The sequence below is a fragment of the Phyllostomus hastatus genome, unplaced genomic scaffold (genome assembly GCF_019186645.2).
Source record: "Phyllostomus hastatus isolate PE091 unplaced genomic scaffold, TTU_PhHast_1.1 phas_contig_29, whole genome shotgun sequence".
Classification (NCBI taxonomy): domain Eukaryota; kingdom Metazoa; phylum Chordata; class Mammalia; order Chiroptera; family Phyllostomidae; genus Phyllostomus; species Phyllostomus hastatus.
Genome location: NW_025333835.1, coordinates 3,497,251 through 3,514,201, shown reverse-complemented (window position 1 = coordinate 3,514,201; position 16,951 = coordinate 3,497,251). Strand labels below are relative to the sequence as shown.

Genomic DNA, 16,951 nt, shown 5'->3' with positions numbered 1-16,951 from the left:
TATTACATTCTTGTATTTTTATAATATGCTATTTTTCAACTAGTAGAGGAACAAGGTCTCGTAAAGCTAATATTTATTCTCCCATGTTTATAGAGCTAGTAGTACATTTCAGAGAATGAGGAAGTATGAGAAGTCAAATGTAACTTGGTATCCTGTGCACAAAAGAAGACAGGACAGGAAAATCACTATGTTTAAAAAATCTGGCTTAGGAATTGTGTCATAAAGCTTTAAATACTTAAATAACACAAGATAAAAAAGCCCTTGATGTTATCATTTCTCCATAAATGTAGCCTTTTTATAGATCATAAATCTTATCATGTAGGATTTTTCACTTTACTAGAAAACACAGAAAAAAAGTCCTTTAATCCAGCTCCCATTTTTCAACTCTGCACTTACTGTGTGGGTTTTTAAGGATGCTAAGTTGGATAGTAAGTGTAATCCACTATAACAACCTAGATACTTCTACTTAGAATTGTATCTTTAAGTCATGCATTTTTCTTACTTTGTTATTAAGTAATCTCTGTATTAGGGAATTCAATGAATTCTCATGCTAAATTCAAAGAAAATAGCAATGAATGAGAATTTGTTTTTCCATGGACCGATTGTATGATATTATAATAAATGTCTCAAGAGATCAAAGCCTTAAGAAAACTTTTTGGGAGACCAAAGATGGTGGAAGAGTAAGTGAGAACTACATTCACCTCCTCCCAGGACCAGTCTGGAATGATAAAAAAATTGTAGAGAAGTCATCCAAAATAATGAACTGAACACTAGGTGGAGAGAAACAGAATAATGAAGAACAGACAGAGGAAACCACTTCACCACAGCTAGACAGGTAGGGAGTACAGAGGAGCTGTGAGAAGGCTGGCTGGGCTCCCACAGGTAGCAGATGAAGTTCCAGAGATATTTCAGTGGCTAGGGGGATCCCCCTGAGAAGTGTAGGGTCTAAACCCCAAACTGGGCTCCACAGCCTATAGCACCAGAGCCAGAAAAAAATCCAGATAACATCCAGCTGTGGGTTTCTCTCTGCCAGGGAGAGATGGCTAAAGATGCAAAGAGCCTCTCAAAGGGCCAATGCACAAAATTTTGTTTGCAGCCATTTACCCTGGGCCCAGGCAGAGGAAAGGCAGAGTGGACTGAAGACACTTGAGGGGTCTGGGGCTAGTGGCTCTGGGGAGAGAAATGAAGGAAGAGCTACTGAGTCATTCCCCATACTGTAGAAGCCATCTTTCTCAGGCAAAGCACTCCTCTCCAACTGGCATCAGCCTGAGGGGACACAATAGCACTGCCCACAGAAATTACTCTGCCCCACCCTGTGGTACTTAAAACAGACCACTGATTACACCTTGATTAGATTAATAGCTGAAAGTCCAATGGCTGGTTAGTTTAACATCAAAGGTGGAAAATACAAAGAAGCAGCCAAAATGGGAAGACAAAGAAACAGACCCCAAATGAAAGAACAAGAGAATTCTCTAGAGAACTTAATGAAATGGAGGCAAGCAATTTATCAGATAGAGCATTTAAAGTAATGATCATAAGGATACTCAAGAGCATGTAAAAAGACATAGGAAACATAAAAAAGGACCAGTCAGAAATAAAGAATGCAATATCTGAGATAAATAATGCATTGGAAGGAATAAACAATAGGTTAGATGAAGCAGAGGACAGAGGAAGATAAGGCAGAAAAAAAAATCCAAGGAGAGCAGCAGAAAGAAAAAAGAATTTTTACAAATGAGGACAGCTTTAGGAACATTTTGGACAACATGAAATATAACAACATCTGCATCATGAAATACCAGAAGGAGAAGAGAGTGAGTGAGGGATTAAGAACCTATTTAAAGAAATGACTGTAACTTCCCTAATCTGGTGAAGGAAAAAGTCACACAAGTCCAGGAAGCTCAGAGAGTCCCAAACAAGTAGGACCCAAAGAGGTCTACACTGGGACACATCACAATTAAAATGACAAGGTTTAAATACAAGGAAAGAATCTGGAAAGCTGCAAGAGAAAAGTGGGTAATCATCTACAAGAGAGTACCATGTAGACTGGCATCTGATTACTCAAGAGAAACATTTCAGGCCCTAAGGCAGTGGCATAAAATATTCAAGGTGATGACAAGTTAAGACCTACAGCCAAGGTTACTTTACCTAGCAAGGCTATCATTTAAAATAAAGGAGAAATAAGGAGCTTTCCAGACAAGAAAAAGCTAAAGGAGTTTAGTAACACCAAACCAGTCTTGCAACAAATGTTAAGGGGATTGCTTTAAGAAAAGGAGAAAGAAAAAACAGAGGAAAACAATCTAACAATAAAACGGCACTACATATGTATCTATCAATAATCACCTTAAATGTAAATGGCTTAAATGCTCTGACCAAAAGACAGAGGGTAGCTGGATGGATAAGAAAAAAAGACCCATCTATGTGCTGCCTCATCAGATTTTAAAACTGATGCTACATTAAGAGACAAAGAAGGACTACAAAATGATAAAGGGAACAATATAAAAAGAAGATATAACCTTAGTAAACATTTATGCACTCAACATAGGAGCACCGAAATATGTAAAGCAAATCTTAATGGATGTAAAAGGAGAGATTGACAGAAATTTAGTCATAGTTGCAGATTTTAACACACCATTGACTTAATGGATAGATCTTCCAGGCAGAAAATCAACAAGGAGACAGTGGCCTAAATGACACACTAGAATCAAATAGATTTAATTGATATATTCAGAGCATTTCACTGCAAAGCAGCAGAACATACATACTTTTCAAGTGCACATGGAATACTTTCTATGGTAGACCACATGTCACAATTAATTTCAGAAGACAAATCATATCAAGCATCTTCTCTGACCACAATGCTATGAAACTAGAAATCAAGAACACTGAAAATCATGCAAAGACATTGGAGGTAAATAACATGCTATTAAACAATGAATGGGTCAAAAATGTGATCAAAGAAGAAATCAAAAGATACCTTGAAACAAATGAAAATGAGGACACAACAATCCAAAACCTGTGAGACACTGAGAAAGCAATCCTAAGAGGGAAATTAATAGCATCTTAGGCCTATCTCCAAAAATAAGAAAAAGCTCAAATAAACAATCTAACTTCATACTTGAAGAAACTGGTAAAAGGAACAAAGCCCAAATTGGGTAGAAAGAAGGAAATAATAAAGACCAGAGCTGAAATAAATTAAATAGAGCCTTAAAAATGATACAAAAGATCAATGAATCCAAGTGCTTCTTTTAAAAGATAAACAAGATTGAAAAACTTTTAACTAAATTAATAAAGAGAAAAAGAGAAAGGACCCAAATAAATAAAATCATGAAGGAAAGCGGAGAAATAACAACTGAGACCAAAGAAACACAAAAGATTGTAAGAAAATATTATGAACAATTATATGCCAACAAACTGGACAATCTGAACAAAATGAGTAAATTCCTAGAAACATACAATGTTCCAAAACTAAATCAGGAAGAACCATTGAAGCTTAGTAGACAGAGTACACCTAATGAAATTGAAGCAGTAACCAAAAACTCACAATAAACAAATGCCCTGGACCAGATGGCTTCACAGGTAAATTTTACCAAACATTCCAAGAAGAACTAACACTTTCCTTCTCAAACTATTTCATAAAATTCAAGAGGAGGGAAGGCTTCCAAACTCATTTTACAAAGCCAGCATTATCCTAATTCCAAAAGTAGATGAAGGCACTATAAAGAAAGAATATTATATTAATCTCTGATGAACATAGATGCTAAAATGCTCAACAAAATATTAGCAAGTCAAATATAGCAATGCATCAAAAAGATCATACACCATGATCAAGTAGGATTTGTTCCAATATGCAAGGTTGGGACATTTACAAATCAATAAATGTGATACACCACATAAACAAAATGAAGGAAAAAAATCACATGGTCAAATGCAACAGAGGCAGAAAAAGCTTTTGATAAAGCCCAGCACCCATTTATGATAAAAGCTCTCAGCAAAGTGGAAATAGAGGGATTATACCTAAACCTAAAAAAGGCCATATATGACAAACCCACTGCCAGCATCATACTCAATGGGCAAAAACTATAAGCACTCCTCTTCAGATTGGGAACAAGACAAGGATATCCCCTTTCACCTCTCTTATTAAATATACTACTGGAAGTCCTAGCACAGCAATCAGAAAAGTAGAAGAAATAAAAAGCATCCAAATTGGAAAGAATAATATAAAACTGTATTTGCAAATAACATGATACTGTAGAGAACACCAAAGATTCCATCAAGAAAGTACTAGAAATTATAGGTGAATTCTACAAAGTAGCAGGATACAAAATTAATATCCAGAAATAAGTTGCATTTTTATAGGCCAATAATGGATAATCAGAAAAGGAAATTAAGAAAATAATCTCATTTACAATTGCTTCAAAAAGAATAAAATAAACCTAGCTAAGGATGCAAGAGATCTGTACACAGAAAATTATTAGAGAGAGAAAAAAGAAATTGAAGAAGATACAAATAAGTAGAAGCACATACCATGTTCATGAATAGGAAGAATTAACATCATTAAAATGTCCACACTACCCAAAGTAATCTATAGATTCAATGCAATTGCTATTAAGATTCCAATGATGTATTTCACAGAACCAGAACAAATATTTTAAAAATTTATATGGAACCACAAAAGGCCCTGCATAGCAACAGTGATCCTAAGAAGAACACAGTTGGAGGAATTGTACTACCTAATATCAAATTATACTACAAGGCCATAGAAATCAAAACAGTCTGGTTCTGGCATAAAAACAGATACATAGATCAAAAGTACAGAACAGAGAGCCCAGAAATAAATGCACACCTTTATAGCCAATTAATATCTGACAGAGGAAGCAAGCACATACAATGGGCTAAATATAGTCTATTCAATAAAGTTGTTGGGAAAACTGGACAGATACACACAGAAAAATTAAGCTAGACCACCTTCTTACACCACATGAAAGAAAAAAATCAAAATGGATTAAAGACTTAAATGTTAGACCTGAAATCATGAAAATCCTAGAAGAAAACAAAGGCAGCAAAATCTCAGATACTGCTCGTAGAATTTTTTAAAAGATTTTATTTATTTATTTTTAGAGGGGAAAGGAGGGAGAAAGAGCGGGAGTGAAACACCAATGTATGGTTGCCTCTCATGTGGCCCCACTGGGGACCTGGCCCGAAACCCAGGCATGTGGCCTGATTGGGAATCCAATTGGCGACCCTTTGGTTAACTGCCCATACTCAATCCACTGAGCTACACCAGCCAGTGCTCCTAGAACTTTTTAAAAATCAGATATATCTTCCCAGACAAGTGGAACAAAAGCAAAAATAAACAAATGAGACTACATTAAACTGAAAAGTTTTTGCACAGCAAAGGAAAACATCAATGAAATAAAAAGAAAACTCACAAAATGGGAGAACATATTTGCCAATACACCTGATAAGGGGTTAATACCCCAAATTTATAAAGAACATACAAAACTCAATACCAAGAATACAAACAACCCAATTAAAAAAATGGGCAAAGGGCCTGAACAGACACTTTTCCAAAGAGGACATAGAAATGGACAATAGACATATGAAAATATGCTCAATGTCACTATTAATCAGAGAAATGCAAATTAAAATCACAATGAGATATCACCTCACACCTGTCAGAATGACTATCATCAATAAATCAACAAACAAGTGCTGGAGAGGACATGGAAAAAGGGGAATCCTTTTGCACTGTGGGTGGAAATGCAGATAAATGTAGCCACTGTAGAAAGCAGTGTGGACATACCTAAAAAAATTAACAATGGATCTGGCTTTTTACCCAGCAATCCCACTTATGGGAATATATACAAAAGAACCCAAAACATTAATTCAAAAGAACAAGAGCACCCTATGTTCAGTGCAGAATTATTTACAATCACCAAGATATGGAAGCAGCACAAGTGTTCATCCATAGATGAGTGGATAAAACAACTATGGAACATTGACACAATGGAATTCTACTCAGCCATAAAAAAGAAGAAAATTTTATCCTCTGCAATAGTATGGATGGACCTGGAGAGCATTATGCTAAGTGAAATAAGCCAGTCAGAGAAAGACATATAACATATGATTTCACTCATATATGTATCTAATGAACAAACTCAACTAACAAGGAAAAGAGAGACAGACTCATAGGTATAGAGAGTAATGGCAGCTTAGCTGGAGTTAGAGGGTTATGGGGTGGAGGGATTGAGAAAAAAGGCAAAGGACTAATGGACATAGACAACAGTGTAGTGATTGCAGGGGGTAGGAGGTATAAGAAAACTAAATGTTAATGGAAAAATAATACCATAAAGATTAAACAAAAATATATAAACAAAAGAAAAAGACAAAAAATTAAAAAGAAAAAGAAAGCTTTTATGGGAAAATTTCCCAAAGTTCAATAGTTTCTAAGTCCTTTTCTTTTAATTTATAAGTTCACTGGACACTTTGGAAAGATCCAGAGAAATAAAAGGCATCAAGTCATTTCCCTACTCTCTGCATACGTGGAGGATGAAGTGGAGGCCTCCAACAAGTGAGGGAGAAGACAGAAAGGCTAATAGAGAGGCAAGGGATATCTTACTGAAGGGAGAAAGTTTCAGTCAGGGACCTATGAGCTTCGCACAAATTGATCCTCAAATTTCTGTAACATGGAGTAGAGAGTTGAAACCAGGAAGGAATAGTGTAAAATGACTTCCTTTGTTACTTACGTTTTTCAGTTTTCTCTCAGATTTAAGATGTTCTACCCGCTTTTCTCCCAGACACTACACTAGTACCTTAACAACATCAGCCCTACTATTTCATCTGGGGTCCAGGTCCTGTTTTCTCCCTGGATCTCTGAAGTTGTCCTCTCTCTGCTATTTTCCTGCACTGAGTTTTGAGATTATCTTTCCCAAAGTCATGTTCCCATATCAAACAGCAGTGGTCTGCTTTAAGTACTAAACCAGAAATTCTGGTTGTCAAAAAACAGTATATGCATGTTAGTGTGGGTGTAAACAGCTAAAAAAAAATAAATGTAAACCCAGAGTAGAGATACGACAGAGCCAGGGTCTATGCCCATCACCAGCCTTCATTCAACTCTGCCAATTTCAGTATTTTCAACTCTTAGTGAGAAGTTTATAGTCTGGACAGTCCTGGTCCTCCTCTGCAGGGAAATGCAAAGACGGTCTGAATCTGCTTATCACAATGACTGAGGACTGAGGAACCAGGGCTATTACCATTCTAAAATTGATGGGATGATCTTATATCATAAATATCTACAGTGACACTGAGAAACTCCAGTAGGTAATTTTTAATATTCCTTCAATGAGTCTGAACTCTTAAACTTAAGTGCAATATACAGAAGTTAGGAAACTTGGAAAAGAGCTTAGAATTTTTGGATTAAACAATTTTATAGGAAAAGTTACAAAAAATGAGTTTATTCTCTTGAAGAGAAAAAGGATGACCCAAGTCTATAATGGCGTACTCTGACTAATAAATTCTCTCTTTCCATGAAGAAAAAATAAATTGTCATCATAGGAGGTTAGGAATTAGGTTTTCTTGACAACAAGGTCTAATAAAGAAGAATTTATATCAGGTTTCAAAAGAAAATTGAGTAAGTATGAAGGTTTGAAAACAAATAGATTCTCATTGCTTTTGGAAAGTTTAAGTGGGATTTGGGTTGTAGAGGAGGAGGAATCTTTAGGTAGCTTCTCACGTCCTTCCCAGCACTTCTGTTTCTATGGACACACTTATTAGGTTTCTACATACTACAGTATTCCACAAAATTGACAGAAGGGAGTGTTGGAAATGGAGGCACAAGTTCCCACCCACTCTCACCCCTGATATGTACCTCACGTCTCACACTTCAAAGCTAGTCAATCATGAGGCCCAACAATGAAGGGTGCAGTGGGAAACCTGGAGTCTAGCCAGCACTGCAGTAAAATCTACTGTGATTTTTCAGTAGAAATAAAAGGGAAAAAAAAACTCTAAAAGGCTATTAGGGGAGAAAATATTTGTCGACATGGACAGAATAAAAATCCTACCAAATGAAATAAATGCTTGTGGAAAAATATGTGTCATTTTAGGGAGAGTACTGTGTTCCTTTTCCCTTGCTCTTCATTTAGTTTTTGTCCATGCAGTGTACCAAGCTGTATCCTCTCTCCTGTTTATTTTTCCAGCCATAAAAGATGCATGGATTGAATATATCCTTTGGTAGGTCTTTTGTCAGACAGCACTTTAAAAATAAAAGTGTTTTACTTGTACTATCTCAACAGCAAAACATGTACTCCTAAAATTGGTTTGCTAGCAAGCTTTTTCCTTGAGTAAACAACAGTATTGTTAGTGATTTTTCAAGCTGTTAATATATACATATTAAAAGAAAAAACAACAACCCTGTTCTACCATCATAAATCATAGGGTGAGTAGCCTTTGGTAGAACTAAGTGAAAGCATTGTGGTCACTGAGACTTTATATCTTAAAAAAAATCATAGTGGTAATACTAGCTGCTATTAACAAATGCAGTTTTGATTTTCAATGTTTCAAAATATAATTCATCCACAAGGTTTTAACTATTATAATTGAAAGTACTTAACAAAGTCTGATACATGTGGACATGTAATATAAGCTTATTGAATCTGTTCAGTTAGAATCTATGAATGCAGAAATAAAATTTGTTTTAAGCCAATGTGGAGGGTATTTTATTTCTAATATCCTTGTAATATCCCACAAATATACTTACAATACATTTGAGAAGTAGCATATCACATTTCTTTTCATTGACATCCATCTCCCAATGAAATCAAAGGATTATAATCAGTGCAAAATCTACTTCCAGAGTTCTTATTGCAATAGAGTAGAACAATTAATCCATTTTTAAAATATCCCTCAAAATTAATAACACCATTGGTGAGAGAAATGGAAAAATTAACACAAACCTTAAAAACTCCAGCAGATCAGAAGAAAAATAATGTTCTTCAGGGACTTGAGTGAAACCATGTATTCACAAAAGTCTTTTAAATGGAAGCTGTTCACAGAGGAAGCCCCACAGAAAACAGTGTGGCTTTGACATGCCAGGTGATTCTGGAAGAAAAGAAAAGCACACCATTAGATTATGTCCAAAGTACCATTGCTGCCAGCCTCAGCCTTCGTGGTCAGAAAGCACTGTATTAGCACTTATTGCTATTATGTTTTAAATGGTATTAAATTCTGTTAATTTTTTCTCTCCCAATCTCCTTATGTATCACTGGCAGAGAGGGAAATATTAATCTTTTAGCAGTTTTTAGGAATTTCTAAAGGTCAGAAGTATTTTACTAACCAAGCAAATTCTGCTTTTCCCCTTATTTAAACAGGACAGGATTGAGACTGTGGCTGGGGTATGAGTCCAAGGGAGCAACACTAGTATTTACTGTGTGCCTACCTGCTGCAAGGTGTTATGCAAGGGGCTTCATATACATGGGCACTTGAATCTCAAGAACAGCCTTGCAATGTTAGAGTACTGGTTCCATTTTACAGAGGAAAAGACTAAAGCATGGTCAGGCTTAGAACCTGAGACTAGCAAAGCCCAAAGACTCAGGTGTGGTTCTTTCCCTAATTTCACTCTGTAGCTTCTGTGATTTAGAGAACTATATCATATCAGAATTGATAAGAGAACAGATAATGTTGCAATATACTAAATTAATTAAGAAATTTTTCTTAATTTGCTTTACATTTATTTTTTCTATCAGATCTTGTTTTATTCAGCCAGACCCACAGAAATACAGACACAGTTTCAAGCAGTGCACTTTCCCACCCACTTCTTTGCCTTATGCAAAGACAGAGAACTTTTTGGAAACCCAGGAACTCCCTTGTATTACAGGGCAGTTTGTATGCCGAGGTCCATCTAGGACAGCCACACAAATGTCTAGCCTTCCCACGATCCCTTCACATGACCCACAGTCCCTTCACTGTCTCAGTGAAAAAGAGCACCTTCTTTTCCCAAGGGTTTTCCTGATGCAATAAGAAATGGAACCACACCTTCTGTGGATATCACTGAGTGATATTACTGTAGCTCCTCTTCGCTATCTCCATCTTACCAGCTGAGTAACTGAGCTAGCTCAACAGGGCTCAATCTAGAGTTCTATTCTCTCTTTTAGCCAACTATGTGTCGCAGCTGGTTCCAGTGCCCACACAGACAGCCCTCCAGCTCACCCTCCACAGGCTGCCCCAGCAGCCACTCCTAAGGCATGTCTCAGGGTCACTGCTCACTAATTAATCACTTCAAAATTTCTCTTGAAGTTTCAGCTTTTAATGCCACAGACTTCTGTCTGGGTCTTGGAACTTTTAGCTCACATCCACAGTGCACTTAGGAACACTACAGAATAATGGAGTGGAAGGTCACACGTACCTTTTTAAATTTTTTCTTTTCTTCTATTTTTGGCACCAAGAGCTTGTTATGAATAAGAAACAGAGGGAAAGACTGCTAGTACTTTCAGAGTTGAGCAGGTGTGTAGCCTAGGATTATTACATTGGGGGAAAAATAGAGCCAAACAGAGCCAGTTTATCCTTGCATAAGAGAAGGGGAAAAGAATGATGAAGAATAGGGAAAACAAGTATTTGGACAGTAGAATCTAACCTAAATGACAGAAATACAAAATAAATAGAAATTTGTCTTAAAACCTCACATAATAGAATTCTGTTTTCTTTATACCACTTAAAAGCAAAATTTACTGTTTCATGACTAAACTTGTAGACCCCTTTTCCCATAAAATCTCAATGGCAATTTTTAAGTATTCACTCAGCCACTATTTATTACATACTTAAAAGTCAATTATTAGTAAGAAAATTCCAAGAATACTAAAATAAACAAGATAATAACTCTAGAACCCAAAGCCCTCATCCAATCATTACAAAACATCAGAAAAAACTGAGGACTATTCTGCAAAATATCTGACAACTACTCTTTAAAACTGTCAAGGAAAAACTGTGACACTATTACAGAATGGAAGAAACTAAGGTGACATGCTTCCTTTGGTATCCTAGACTGGACCCTAGAAGAGGCAAAAAAATACAGAATTGAAAAACTGGTGAAGTCAGGATAAAGTATGAAGCATAGCTAATTGTACTGTATCAATGCTAACTTCTTAGTTTTGATAAATGTAACGTAGTTAGGTAACCATGGTACCACAGGTACTATTAAGGGAAGCTGGGTGAAGGATATACAGGAACTCTCTGTATCATCTTGATAAGTACAAATCATTTCAAAATCAGACATTTTTAAATTAAAAACAATCTTTGATATCATTTCATACATTTATGTTTGGGTTTATCAGTAGTCTGCGCTCCTTGTGTTTATATTAAAAATTGAACTTATGCTCCTTTTTATGACATATAGTCCACAGTAGGTTGGATTTATAATTAAACATAAACTAACATTATAAAATGAGATAAACAAGAATAATTTATTAGTAACAATTTACTAGTAATATTACTAATAACCATATTAGTAGTAGTCATGACAACTATTTCCAGGAAGACACAGGGCACCATAAGGGAAGTAAATAATAAAAGTCAACATCCATAACCACTCTTAGTTCACAAATAATAGACATAGTACTGAGTCCCTAAGAAAATAAGTGGAAGAAACACAGAAATCCTTTAATGAGGTAGCACCAAACTATTTCATATTGTAACTTCTCAAGCAACTGTAAAAAGGCACTAGATTTATACTGGATCTAGATGGTTTGATCTCAGGATGGCAAACAGATCACAGTAGTTTATCCCATGCTTTCTCAGATTTCCATTAACATTAAAGTAAAAAACACAAATGCTCAAAAATCTATAGAAACAAAGAAAATGGGAATAGATGAAACATTCTGGTAAAATTCTAGATAATAAAATCAAACAGAGGGCAATTAAAGCTATCATTTGGATACATGTATAAAGGGAGGATAATCAAAAGAATGCAGAAACTTGAGGAACCCTGCTAGGAAACAGCCACATTTCCAATAATTACCATAAAAAGTAAGATACTGGGAGACAATCTAAGATGATGCTGAGTTCCCAGTCAAGTTTTCATTCTTAAATATATTTGGATAATGACTATTGAAAAACATCTGAAGAAAGTTAGAAAGAAAAAAGAAAATATCTGCAATAAGCAAACAAACAAAAATGATGCCTGAGGAAACTTCAATAATTTGGGGAACAGACAGGAACTTTAAAACACTAAAAAACAAGAATAGAATTCTACAAAAATGGAACAGAATAAGAATGAGTATTAGAAAATTAAAAGTATAATAGCAAAAAAAAGTTTTAACTCAGTATAAGATAAAAAAATAGTTTTGAATAAGTCTCCCAAAATGTTAAACACAACATTAAAAAAATGGAAAACACAAGAAAAGGTGCACAGAATCTAACCAGGAGGCCCAACTACTAAAAGTTCTAAAAGAATTCCAAAGAAGAAAAACAGAAGAGAAAGGATAATAAAAAAAACTAATTTATTTCATTGTGTAAGTATACCACAGTTTCTTTTATTTTTATGTATTTTTATTGATTATTCAATTACAGTTGCCCCAATTTTTCCCACTTTGCCCTCCTGCACACAGCACCCCCCATTCCTGCAAGCAATCCTCACACCATTGTTTATGCCCATGGGTCATGTGTATTAAGTTCTTTGGCTACTCCATTTCATATACTGTACTTTACATCCTGGTATCTATTCTGTAACTACTTCTTTGTACTTCTTAATCCCCTCACCTCACCCATTCCCTGACATCCCTCTCCTATCTGACAACCATCAAAATGATCTCTGTGTCCATGATTCTGTCTCTGTTCTTCATGTTTGCTTAGTTTGTTTTTTAGATTCAGTTGTTGATAGACATGTATTTATTACCCTCTTATTGTTCATAGTTTTGATTTTCTTCTTTTTCTTAAATAAATCCCTGTAACATTTCATATAATAATGGTTTGGTTATGATGAACTCCTTTAGCTTTACCTGGTCTGGGAAGCACTTTATCTGCCCTTCCATTCTAAATGGTATCTTTGCTGGATAGAGCAATTTTGGCTGTAGGTTCTTGCTGTTCATGACTTTGAATATCTCTTGCCAATCCCTTCTAGCCTGAAAAGTTTCATTTAAGAAATCAGCTGACAGACTTATGGAAACTCCCCTGTAGATAACTAACTGCTGCATTTAAGATTCTTGCTTTATCATTAACCTTTGGCATTTAAATTGCAATGTATCTTGGAGTGGGCCTCTTTGCGTCCATCTTGTTTGAGACTCTCTGTGCTTCCAGACTTGCATGTCTATTTCCTTCACCAAATTAGGGACATTTTCTTTCATTATTTCTCAAATAGATTTCCAATTTCTTGCTCTTTCTCTTCTCTTTCTGCCACCCCTATGATGTGAACATTGGTATGCTTGAAGTTGTCCCAGAGGCTGCTTATATTATCCTTGTTTTCTTGGATTCTTTTTTTTTTTTTTATTGTTCTGACTTGTGGTGTTTTGCTTTCTTATATTCCAATCATTGACTTGATTCTAGGCGTCATCCACTCTACTGTAGTTTCCATATAAACTCTTCATTATTTTAATTAATGCATTCTTCATTTAGACTGGATCTTTTTTATGCAGTTGAGGTCTTCACTAAGTTCTTTGAACATCTATAACCAGTGTTTTAGCTCTGCATCTGATAGATTGCTTATCTCCATTTGGTTCAGTTCTTTTTCTGTAATTTTGATCTGTTTTTTCATTTGGGCCATGTTTTTTTGTCTTCTCATTCTGGCAGCCTCCCTGTGTTTATTTCTATGTATAGGTAAAGCAGCTAGGACTTCCTGTCTTGATAGTGTGGCCTAATGTAGTAGGTGTCCTATAGGGTCTAGTGCACAGGTGGCAAACACAAGGCCCACAGGCTGAATCCAGCCTTCCACCTTGTTTCATCCAGCCTGGCACCTTGTTTCTACCCAGTGGCAGTGCCAAGCTCTCGCTCAGCTGTTAAGGAGTAGTTACATTTATACAGTCCTAAAATTACATTTGGCCCTTTGAAGGCAACCAGGAGGCTTATGTAGCCCCAGGTGAAAAGGAGTTTGACACCCTGGTCTAGTGGTATAGCCTCCCCTATTACCCAAGCTGAGTACTCAATGTGAGTCCTTCATGTGGGCTGAGTACACCCTCGTGTTATAGTCAAGGCTGCATTGGTACTGGCATGTCAATGGGAGGGATTTACCTAGGCCAGTCAGTTTCAAGAACTGGCTGTGGAGCCCTGGCTGGTGTAGCTCAGTGGACTGAGAGTGGGCTGTGAACCAAAGTGTTGCAGGTTCGATTCCCAGTCAGGGTACATGCCTGGGTTGCAGTCCATGACCCCCAGCAACCACACATTGACGTTTCTCTTTCTCTATCTCCCTCCCTTCTCTCTCTCTTCTCTCTCTAAAAATAAATAAATAAAATCTTTTAAAAATGGATGGATCTTTCATTTAAAATAAAACAAATAACTGGCTGTGACCACTGACCACCAACCTCTGCCCTCCATGGAGGATCAACTGTGCAGGGGCAGGGTGGTGGTGCTCTGACATGTTCTGTATCTGTCCACTGAGTATGCATGCAGGCTCTGCAGTTTCCTGCATCATTCAGGCCAAGATCAGCCCCCACCTGTTTTTTCTGGGTCCACTCCACCTGAGCTATAAAGCAATCTGCAGATGACTGCTACTTGTGCTGGGCTTGGAGACTCCCAGGTGAAGTCAAATTGTGAATCCATGCTACTGCTGCTAGTGCTGGGCCTGGGGACACTTCGCAAGAGGTATGGGAGCTGGGGGACTCACTGAGGCCAGGTGTTGCTTTGTTTGAAAGGATTTAGAAAGCTGTAAATCATGAACCAAGGCCAGTTGTTCATGTGGAATCAGGTTAACAGTTTGGATGGACCAGTAAGTTGGGTGGGACAGAGTCTCAGGGGATCTCCAGGGTGGGACAAACAGTGTTAGCCAGGTTGATGGAGTTGCAGATGTCTCAGATATGACACCGGCCTGCTGGTTCCATGGCTCTGTTGGGGAGGGCTCTGAAAAGGGCAATGGCCTCTGCCCACCTTTCTGTCTGAGGGAAACCTGTCTCCCAGCTCTCGCCCTGATGCTAGAGATTTCAGTTCTTCTCTGTATGCCACTGATGCCTTTCAAGTTGCTACCCCAGTACTGAATAAGTCTGTGTGTGGGTTCTTAAGGAGAACTGCTTGGGATTCCAGAAGTTTCTTCCACTGACTCAATCCCTGCTGGTTTGTATAGCCTGAACTTATGGGGACTTATCTTCCTGGCACTGGAACCCTGGGCTGCGGAGGCTGGTGTGGAGATGTGACTCCTCACTCCTGAGATATCCCTTCTGAATTTTTATCCACCACACGTGGGTCTGGGACTGGCCCATCTCCATTGTCTTCACCCTTCCTACCAGTCTGGATGGATGTGGTTTCTTTAATTTTTCAGTGGTCAGACTTCCATTCAACTCAATTTCTGATGGTTCTGAGTGATATTTGTTTTATATTTTAGCTGTAATTTTGAAGTGGTTGTGCAACGAGGCAAGCTGTGTTTACCTGTGCCACCATCTTGACCAGAATCCACACAATGGAATACTACAAAGAAGAAAAAAGAAGGCATTCCTACCTTTTTTGACAGTGTAGATGGAAATGGAGACTATCATGCTAAGTGAAATATGCCAGTCAGTAAAAGACAAATACCATATGATCTCGCTTATAAGAGAAATCTAATGAACAAAATAAACTAATGAGCAAAAGAGAACCAGAGGCATAGAATCACTGAATAGACTGACAATGGCAAGGGGAGGGGAGGGGGGACTGTTTGAAAGAATGTGAAGAGATTAGTCAAGGAACACATATGAAGGACTCAATGATATGGACCATGGGGTGGGGACTGACTATGGAAGTGCAGGGTGGGGGGCTGGGTGGAAGGAGGCAAAGAGGGAAATAATTGGAGCAACTGTAAAACATTAAAAAATTGAAAAAAATAAACAGCACATTAAAAAATTTATAAGACATTCCCAAAACTAAAGGTCATAAGTTTTCAGAATGGAAGGTCCATTAAGAGGCGCACCAAAAGGGATCATCAACAAACCATAATCAGATATGTTTCAGTAAGAAATCCTAAAAAGAAGCTTCTAAAAATTAAGGGGGAAAAAGGCAACTTCCAAGGATAAGAATCAGATTTCTTATCAGAAATGTTGCATGCTAAAAATACGGCAATATCTTCCAAATTCCTAAAAAAAATATTTTAACCTATAATTCTTGATTTAGCTAAAACATTAATCAAGTCATTTTCAGATATGTAGAAATTCAGAATATTTACCTCCTACATGCCCTTTACCTGAACATTCTGAGGATATGCTTCAGCAGCACATGGAATTAAAGTGAGAAAGAGGAATACATGGATCCAAGGAAGATTAGTCAGTGCAAAACAGACAGGTAGCAATTACTCCAGCTGGGGACAGAGGAAGGTATCCTGGAAAATAAGGAATCTCAAAGATTTCATTCTACCTCTGGAGAATATGGGGGTACATAAGGTTGCCATAAAGATAAATGATTCAAAGAAAAATTAAAGCAATTAGAAACTCTAGGAAACACAAAAAGCTATATGCTGTATCAAATAAGTTAATGTAATCATAGTATACTATTGTACTTTGGTCAGCAGTGAATGATAATTACATATTCTTAATAGTTATTTAATTGACTTTTAACCTTTAGAATCAATCTAAAACACTAAAATCTTAATGTGGTTAAAAATCAAATATAAATGACATGAACCTTAATAATATAAAGTTAAAAGCACAAAGGAGAGTACTCAAATAAGTGTGTTATTTAAAGACCTACAGGTAACAAGAAAAGAACTAAAACTTGAGTATATTGGGAATATGGAGGCAGTAGTACAAATAAACTATATTCTTATCTATTATAACAAGTCAACAGATATCTA

General features: G+C 36.8%; 1 protein-coding gene across 4 annotated transcripts in view; it reads right to left on the bottom strand.

Moving 5' to 3' along the window:
- Positions 1-16,951, bottom strand: part of ENOX1 (ecto-NOX disulfide-thiol exchanger 1) — a 628,394-nt gene that overhangs the window by 309,384 nt on the left and 302,059 nt on the right. For all 4 annotated transcript variants that reach the window (XM_045839070.1, XM_045839074.1, XM_045839072.1 and 1 more), the window contains one exon: positions 8,952-9,096. The gene's annotated coding sequence lies outside the window, so the exon portion shown is untranslated. The remainder of the gene's footprint in view (positions 1-8,951; positions 9,097-16,951) is intronic.